The 7,699-nt window shown below is 48.2% G+C and overlaps 1 long non-coding RNA gene across 8 annotated transcripts in view; it reads left to right on the plus strand.

Annotated features, from left to right (window-relative positions):
- The window catches only part of LOC115892686, a 102,610-nt gene extending 95,659 nt beyond the window's left edge, over window positions 1–6,951 (plus strand). For 6 of the 8 annotated variants that reach the window (XR_004052573.1, XR_004052576.1, XR_004052577.1 and 3 more), the window contains 5 exons: window positions 2,366–2,484; window positions 3,119–3,516; window positions 3,801–3,925; window positions 4,096–4,353; window positions 5,212–6,951. This is a non-coding gene — a long non-coding RNA (uncharacterized LOC115892686). Of the gene's footprint in view, window positions 1–2,365; window positions 2,485–3,118; window positions 3,517–3,800; window positions 3,926–4,048; window positions 4,354–5,211 lie in introns of all 8 variants that reach the window. The other 2 variants (XR_004052574.1, XR_004052575.1) reach the window with 2 other exon arrangements.
- Window positions 6,952–7,699: the final 748 nt, after the last annotated feature.

Here is a 7,699-nt window from a genome sequence, read left to right on the forward strand (position 1 = left end):
TAATCTTTTATTAACACTTCTTCATATGTGTGCTAGTCAGCTCTATCAAGCCCTCAGGGGAACAAGTCAACAGCAAATGATGAACATTTAAAAACTCTTTGATGGCTGCTTATAGGCCAGTGGAGGGCAGGGAAGAAGACACAGAGGTGAGGCTTGGGGCCCACAGCTGGAGAGATGGTGGGTCATAGTGTGGACTCAAGAGCTGGGTACCCGCACCCAGGCACTCAGTGCACACAGAGGCTGAAACCAGCAGTGACTGCTCGGGTCTGGGGTAGGAGCCCCTGCTGTCACTTTGGGTCCTGCCTTTTCACAGCTCCACACACACACTGGTTGAGTCACCTGGGCACATCACCTCACCTCTTTGAGATTCAGTCTTCTCTGCAAAATGGAACTAGTAATAGAGTTAGCTTCATAGAGGATTGTGTGTTTTAAATGAGACCAGTTTTTAGGTGTGGAACAGAGAGGCTGGCATCAAGGGCTAGCCACCACTATTAGTAGTAGTAGTAGTAAAATCAGAAGGCCTGGAAATTGTGTGCAAATGGAGGGTGGGGAATACTTGAACAGAGCTTGACTTTTGAGCTTATGGTAAGTATTTCTTACTCACCAGGTGTGGGAGGCAAAATTCTAATATGGCCTTCAAGATTTCCTACTCTAATCCCCAAGACTTTGAAGACTGGATTCACTGATGCAGGTGTAATTAGGGTTACTGCTATGGTCTGAGTGTGTCCACCAAAATTCATATGTCGAAACTTAATCACCCAAGTGAGAGTATTAAGAGGTGGGGAAATGAAGTCACGAGTACAGAACCCCCATGAATAGGATTCCCGTCCTTATAAAAGAGGCTGAGGGGAGCACCATAAGCTCTTACCCCTTTGTCTTCTGCCGTGTGAGGACACAGCATTCATTCCCCCTGGACGACACAGCAACAGGTGTCATCTCGGAAGCAGACACTAGGCCCTCCTCAGATGCCAAACCTGCTAGTACCTTGACTTGGACTTCCCAGCCTCTAGAACTGTGAGAAAGGAATTTCTCTTCTTTATGAATCCCCAGTCTCAGGTATTGTGTTGCAGCAGCACAGGTGGATGGAGAAAGTTCCTAATCCTTTGACTTTAAAATAGCAGATTACCCAGCTGGGCTGAGCTTCACCACACACCCTTTACAGCAGAGGATATTCTTGAACTGGTGATGGAAGGGGAAGTCAGAGGGACCCAGGGGTGACAGAGCTGCTCTGTCCAGGGAGCTGCTCCTTTCCTGATGGTGATGTGGAGGGGCTCATGGGTCAGGACCTGAGAGCAGCCTTCAGGGGCTGAGACTAGTCCTTGGCTGATAGACATGAGAAAACGGGGACTTCAGTCCTGGAACCACAAGGAACTGAATTTTGCCACAACCTGGATGAGACCATAAGCGGATCTTCCCTGGAGCCTCCGCCTACAGTACAGCAGAGCTGACGCTGGTTCCAGCTTGTGAGAGCAAAGGCAGAGAGCCCAGCCAAGCCTGTCAGGACTTCTGAGCTGCCATGCTGCACGGTGGCAAATGGGTATTGTTTAAAGCTGTTAAGTGTGTGGCGTTATGCAGCTACAGATGGCTAATACATCGAGCCACTTCCACATGGTACTGTATACCTTCCGGGCACCACCAAAATACCAAAATGGCTGCTGGGCAGGGGGGATGCACCACACAGTGGCTCCCCATCAGCCTCTGGAGCCTATTGGTGGCTGCTCCTTGCCTTTGGGCAGGGAATACAGTGGGTGTCCCTTGCTGCTCCAGTGATGCACTGACTGATGGCTCTTGGGCCAGGGACTCCAGGTCGCACATGCCACCCAGTGGGAAGAGACATGCCTGTGTGAAAGAGCATCTGGGGGTCCGTGGGATGCACTGGGAGAAGGACGGCTTCACAAGCGCCTTCTGACTCATCAGCCACTTCTCCCTGGAGGGCAAGATGTGACCCAGAAGGCTGAACAAAGGCAGCCAGCTCCAGGGATAGAAAGTCCTTGTGATCTCTCTTCAATTTAGCTTTTGCTTTGATTGGTGAAGCCCTTCTGTTGAAATGTGCGAGGCTTAAACCCAAGACTGTAAACCTAATAGGAATTCGGTTCGCTTCATGAGTCAAGATAATTGTGGTTTGAAAAATGTTTTCAACATAACATTAATTTCGACCTTTACGTAAAGACTGACATAAGTGTGTTTTTAAAATGGATATTCATGCATGACACAGTTTTCATTATCACCTTCTCAGATTTCCTGAGTTGCTGCAGCAGTGATAGTTCAGGTGTTTCCAATAAGCAATCACTTATTTTTATGCTCCTGCAGGGACAGGTTATGGTGATTGAACGGGATTTTCCTTTTCTTTTTTTTTCTCCTACAGGAGCCTCAAGAACAAAGGCCATCAGAAAGGCCGTTCCGCGGCGTGGAGCCCCACAGGACTCATCAACCATGGTTGAGGTTGACTGAAAACAGAGCAAGAGAGGCCCTCGCCCATCTCAGGTCCTCTCCATGCCCTCTTTCTGGTGGGATCCATGAAAGAAACTGGCAGCATGTTTCTATTTCTTGGGATTTAAGATCCTTTGTGTGAAATATTTAAAAAACCAGGTTATGGTTTATCCGTAAATTCTGGCTGGATCCCACTGGCTTCCTGACACCTTGTGGGCCATTTATCCTCCCCCGGTAAGCAGGTTGTGGGGCCACTTTCCTCACCTCACCCAAGGCATGCTGACAAAGGAGCCCTGGCCAGATGCTGCCATTGCAGAATTTTAAAAAATGGATTAACCAAATAGAGTTTATAAAGTTGAGGTAGAAGTCACATAACTTAACACTATTTTAACAATTTTGAAGTGTAGGAAACAGTGACTTTTAGTACATCCACAATGCTATGTGACCATCACTGTCTAACTTCAGAAAGAATCCCCACCCCACTAGCGGTGACATCCCAGTCCCGTCTCCCCTGCCACCAGGCAATCAGGAATCTGCTTTCTGTCTCTGCAGATTAGCCTGTTCTGGGCATTTCACAGAACTATATCGAATACTGTGTGTCTTTTGTGTCTGGCTTCTTTCACCGAGCACAGTGTTTTCAGGCCTGTTGTGTGGCAGCAGGAGGGATCACAGCTTCCTTCCCTTTCAGGGTTCCACGGTGTTCTGCCGTATGGATGGACCACATTACCTTATGGATGGACCACATTTGGCTTCTCCATACGCCCACCAGTGACTGCTTTCTGGGCATTATGACTAACACTGATGAGAGCATTTGTGTACGTTTTTCTTTGACTCCCTGCAGAATTTTGGTGTGGGCTGATTCTCAGGTTTCACTGGACCCGGCCTCCTCTGGTGAGTACCTGCTAAGACTGTAATTCACTGATTGGCTATCCTGGGATTTGTTTTCCTCAGATGAGACTGGTGTTTTCTGCTAAATACAATGGATTACTTAAAGGGTCTTGAAGGGGCATGATACTGCAATATGCACCTTCCACGGCCTGGAATCTCCCTGAGTCTTGTCTTGGTTGAACTGCCTTCCATGTACAGGTAGGGTCTGTCTCTCTCTCTACTATGTTTTTCGAAGGATCCTCTGATGCTATTTCTGGATTTTCCTGCTACTGGCTCTATTTCCCGAAGACCCAACTCTGTTCTCAGATTTACCAAAGCTTTGAGACCAGAAGTATTTGAAGTATGAGATCAACTCTATTAGTGCCTTAGGAATTAAGATGCCAGGCCCGTTTCCTGATAATGCTCTGTTTTAGTAATCACGGCTTTGTGCCACCTTATACTGTATACATCTGACCTTTTGCATGGATGACATTTGCTTTCAGTAAGATTGGTTTAGGGCTGAGGTGATTGTGAGCTGCATTGCTGGAAGAGTGGCGATTGGAGGAAGATGGTGATCCCCTGCTCCACCCAAGCTGTGGATACATCATCTCTCGACCACTGCCCCCAGGTCAGTGTAAGCTGTCTCCCTGAGAAGGGCAACCAGGGCTACGAAGAGACAGCAAGTGGGGCACTGGAATCTTAGCAAGGAGCTGGGTGAACGATGCTGAGGAAGCGCATTGCTCTCTTGCAGAGCAGAGTTGGTCCGGATTACAACTGGGACCTTCCGTTGGCTTACAGGATGGAGGCTGAAGCCCACGCAGATGCCCCCAGTCACTCACGACGGCTTGCTGTTCAAGGCTCCCTGCTTTGTTCCCCGTGCCACGTGCTGCATGATGCCAGTGCCATGGTGCCCATGGGTTGCCAATCTGCAAACATGAGTGACATGGCTCAGCAAAACCTCCTCTCGACGTCCATGGAAAGCGCGGGGCTGCTCAGCGCGACCCAGAGAACCACAGAGTGTGTGTCTCCAGCTCTCTGGGCACATGAGCCCACTAGGTGGGTTTTTGGGTACCACTGGCTGCCCTTTTTCATGGCTATTTTTTCTGGGCATTTCTCTTTAAAATGTTGACCAACATGAATTGTTAAATTGTTGAGCTTAGGTGCATAAAATGTATATATAATGGAATTTGTCAGCTTTTCAAGAGGCAGCATAGAGTCTCTGATGGCATCCCCACCTCCCTGTGGGGTGTGTGCAGTTCTGGAGAGTCATGGAGCTTGCACTCTTGCTTATTTTAGCAGTTCAAGGCCTTTGACCCCAATTTTTTGCTTGTCTTATCCAGCAGAGTCTCATGCACGGTTACTTTTATTTCTCAACTCACTTCCCTGCTCATTTGTTGGTTCCTTTAACAGAGCTTCAAGAGATCCTAGAATCAAGATGGTACTATGATCAGGGAGCAACCAAATAACCTTTGCAAATATATCTCTAAATACACACACACACAAATACATTCATATGCGCATGTGTATGTACACACAGATTGAGTGTTCCTTATCTGAAGTGCTTGGGACCAGGAGGTTTCTGGATTTCCAACGTTTTCGGATTTTGTAATATGCACATACAGATAATGAGCTGTCTTAGGGGATGAGACCCACTCACGCCTAAACACAAAACTCACTTATGTTTCAGATATACCTTAAAACACAGCCTGAAGGTAATTTTATATAATGTTTTAAATAATTTTGTGCATGAAACAAAATTTTGACTGCAATCTATCACATGAGGTCAGGTGTGGAATTTTCAGTGTCATGTTGACATTTACCAAATTTTGGATTTTGGAGCATTTCAGATTTCAGATTTTCAGATTAGAAGTGCTGAATCTGTCTATGTAAGTGTGTTTGTTCATTTACTTTCAGCCCCCTCTGAAGATGTTGGAAAGGAGGAGAAGAAAGAGGAAAGCAGGGAAGATCGCCTTGTAGAGGCCAGGCTGCAGCTTGGGCTCCGTGCACCTCTGCCTGCTAACGGGATCCACCTCAGGTCAAGAAGGTGCTGGCTCACCCTTCCCTCAAGATTTTAGAGATCCCAGTGCATGTCCTGGAAATCCTTTAAAATTCAAAGAAAACAAGCAAAGCTCTGGCTAATTAAATGTTTTCTGCTTACCGTCGTTAACATATTAATGATACAGGTTAAATGTATTACTCAGTGGTGCAGAAGCTCTTAGGTCTGTGCACCCCTTTTTGAGAGGATTTCTCCATGTGGCATCTGTGTTTACAGTGCACTGGCTTTCTGTTCACAGGGCTTTTACATGGGGGCGATGGCATGGCAGAAAGCATCCCCAGGGTGAGAAGGGGATGAGGAGGTCCACATTGCAGTTCAGACCCCCTGGACACCTGCCTTTGAGATAGCCACGTCCCTGAGCCTTTCCTTTCAAAGGATGGTGGGTCAGTTTCTAATGTTCCCATTTTGACTTCTCAGACTCGGACTGGGGCTAGATAGAGCACAGGTCCTCTCGTTGAGGTCACTGTAGTGCTTCAGAGACATCAGCACTCTTGCTTTCTTTTGCACATCCTTGGTTTTCAGTTATTATGGGTACACAGCAAGCCACCCCAAACTTAGTACAGCAACAGCCATTTTGCTGTGTTGGCGGATTCTGTGGGTAAGGAATTTGGAAGGAGCCCAGGGTGTGGTGCGTCAGTTGGGAGGATTCGAGTTAACAGTAGGTTTGCTCACTCCCATGTCTGTGGCACACGTGGCCTCTGTGTGGCTGGGCTTCCTTGCAGCATGGCATCCTGAGCCGCTTTCCACGGGGGCTTGCTCAGGGCTCCCAGCACGAGGGTTCCCGCCAACAGGGTGGATTCCACAGCGCCTTTTCTGGCCCAGTCTCTGCCACACTGAATCATCTATACCTGGCGAGGTCCTGACTTCCTTTCTGCCAGACCTTTCTCTGGTCCTCAAGGTCCCTTACTGTTTTTGCCCTTGGTTACAACCTCCTGTGTACCTGTCCTGGAGTGTTATGGTTAGGAGTGTGGTCTCAGGCGCAGACTGAAATATACTGCTGTGTGCAGTAGGAACCTCGGCTGCTGCCCTATGTTCATGGCAAGCACTTCAGAGCCGAGCCTGGTGCGAGGCGAGTCCTCCATCAATGGCCTTGACTTTTCTTTCCCAGACTAAAGTACAGATTCCTTCAGGGAAGCTCTGTCTTGGTCATCTCTGCCTGGCATTTCCTGCGGGACTTGGCAAGTACTGCGTTCCCTCTGCTTGGGGAGTCTGCGCTGGGTCTGTCTCCTGTTCTGTAAGTCTCACAAATTCACCCTCTCAGAGCAGCTGTCTCTGCCTGTCCCCTGCTAGGAGCTGTGGTGACCCCCACTCACCTTGTTTCCTTTTGTTCAGGACACTAGCTCTAATGAAAATGTTTCATCCCCTGTTTGTTTCTGTTAGACCAGGATATGAACCCCACCAGAGCCAGATCTGGGCCTGTCTCCTTCCCTGCTATTCAAGAGGGTCTGGGCGAAAAATGGAGGGAGAGGAGGAAGGGAGGGGTAAAAAGATCGACTTCAGGAAGATTTCAGAAACACGGTGCTGAGAATAGTAGGGTCATGTACCACGGTGGGATTTACTTCCTTTTTATACACTTAAAAAATCTCAAAAACATCCATTCAGCTTTCAGTTTAGGTGAAATCTATTCGTAATAAAAATAAAATGGTATCTCAACGACAACTTAATTTTGAGTGAAAATATTTTCCAGAGGGCAGGGGGCTCTGAATACAAAGAAGCAGAGAAGCGCGTCACCTCTCCCCAGTGGGACTCATGGCCCTCGATGGAGCCACCTGGAGCCCAGGCACTTTGTGGTTTATTCCTGGGTCACCTCCACCTCCGTCCCTCAGTTATGGGGCTGTGATGGTCCACAGCAAGCCCCCATTCTTGCTGCTCCACTGGTGTGATTTTCTTGGGACCGAAATGGGGAGAGGACAGGATTGTGTGTTTTGCGAAAGCACAGCGTTAGACGTTCATCGGTTTTCCTCTGTGCTTCCATGACTTGAGGGCAACCATCTAGCAGTTTACAGGGGTTCTGAATAAATTCCAGGGACCTGGAAATTATTGGATTTATTTTATTTTAAGCAGAAACATGTTATGTTTAGTTTGGTAACGGCATGCTCCACTTAGTGTGGTCATGCCTAGCTCTCTGGTTTTGTGCCCACTTTGGAGTCTGGCTCTGGGCAAGTACTCAAATGCTCACAGGAATCCCACGGCTCAGGGCATCCTCTGAACCCAAGGGCCTCTAAAGGGGGAACAGCAATGTGGGAATGTGGGTGGGGACAGCGAGTGAGGGGCTGGGTGCAGGGTGACAGCAGGTGTAGGTTCTGCACGATGCACACTGCACTGCATGAGGGCACTGTGCGTTCC

This window comes from Rhinopithecus roxellana, chromosome 13 (genome assembly GCF_007565055.1).
Source record: "Rhinopithecus roxellana isolate Shanxi Qingling chromosome 13, ASM756505v1, whole genome shotgun sequence".
Taxonomy (NCBI): Eukaryota; Metazoa; Chordata; class Mammalia; order Primates; family Cercopithecidae; genus Rhinopithecus; species Rhinopithecus roxellana.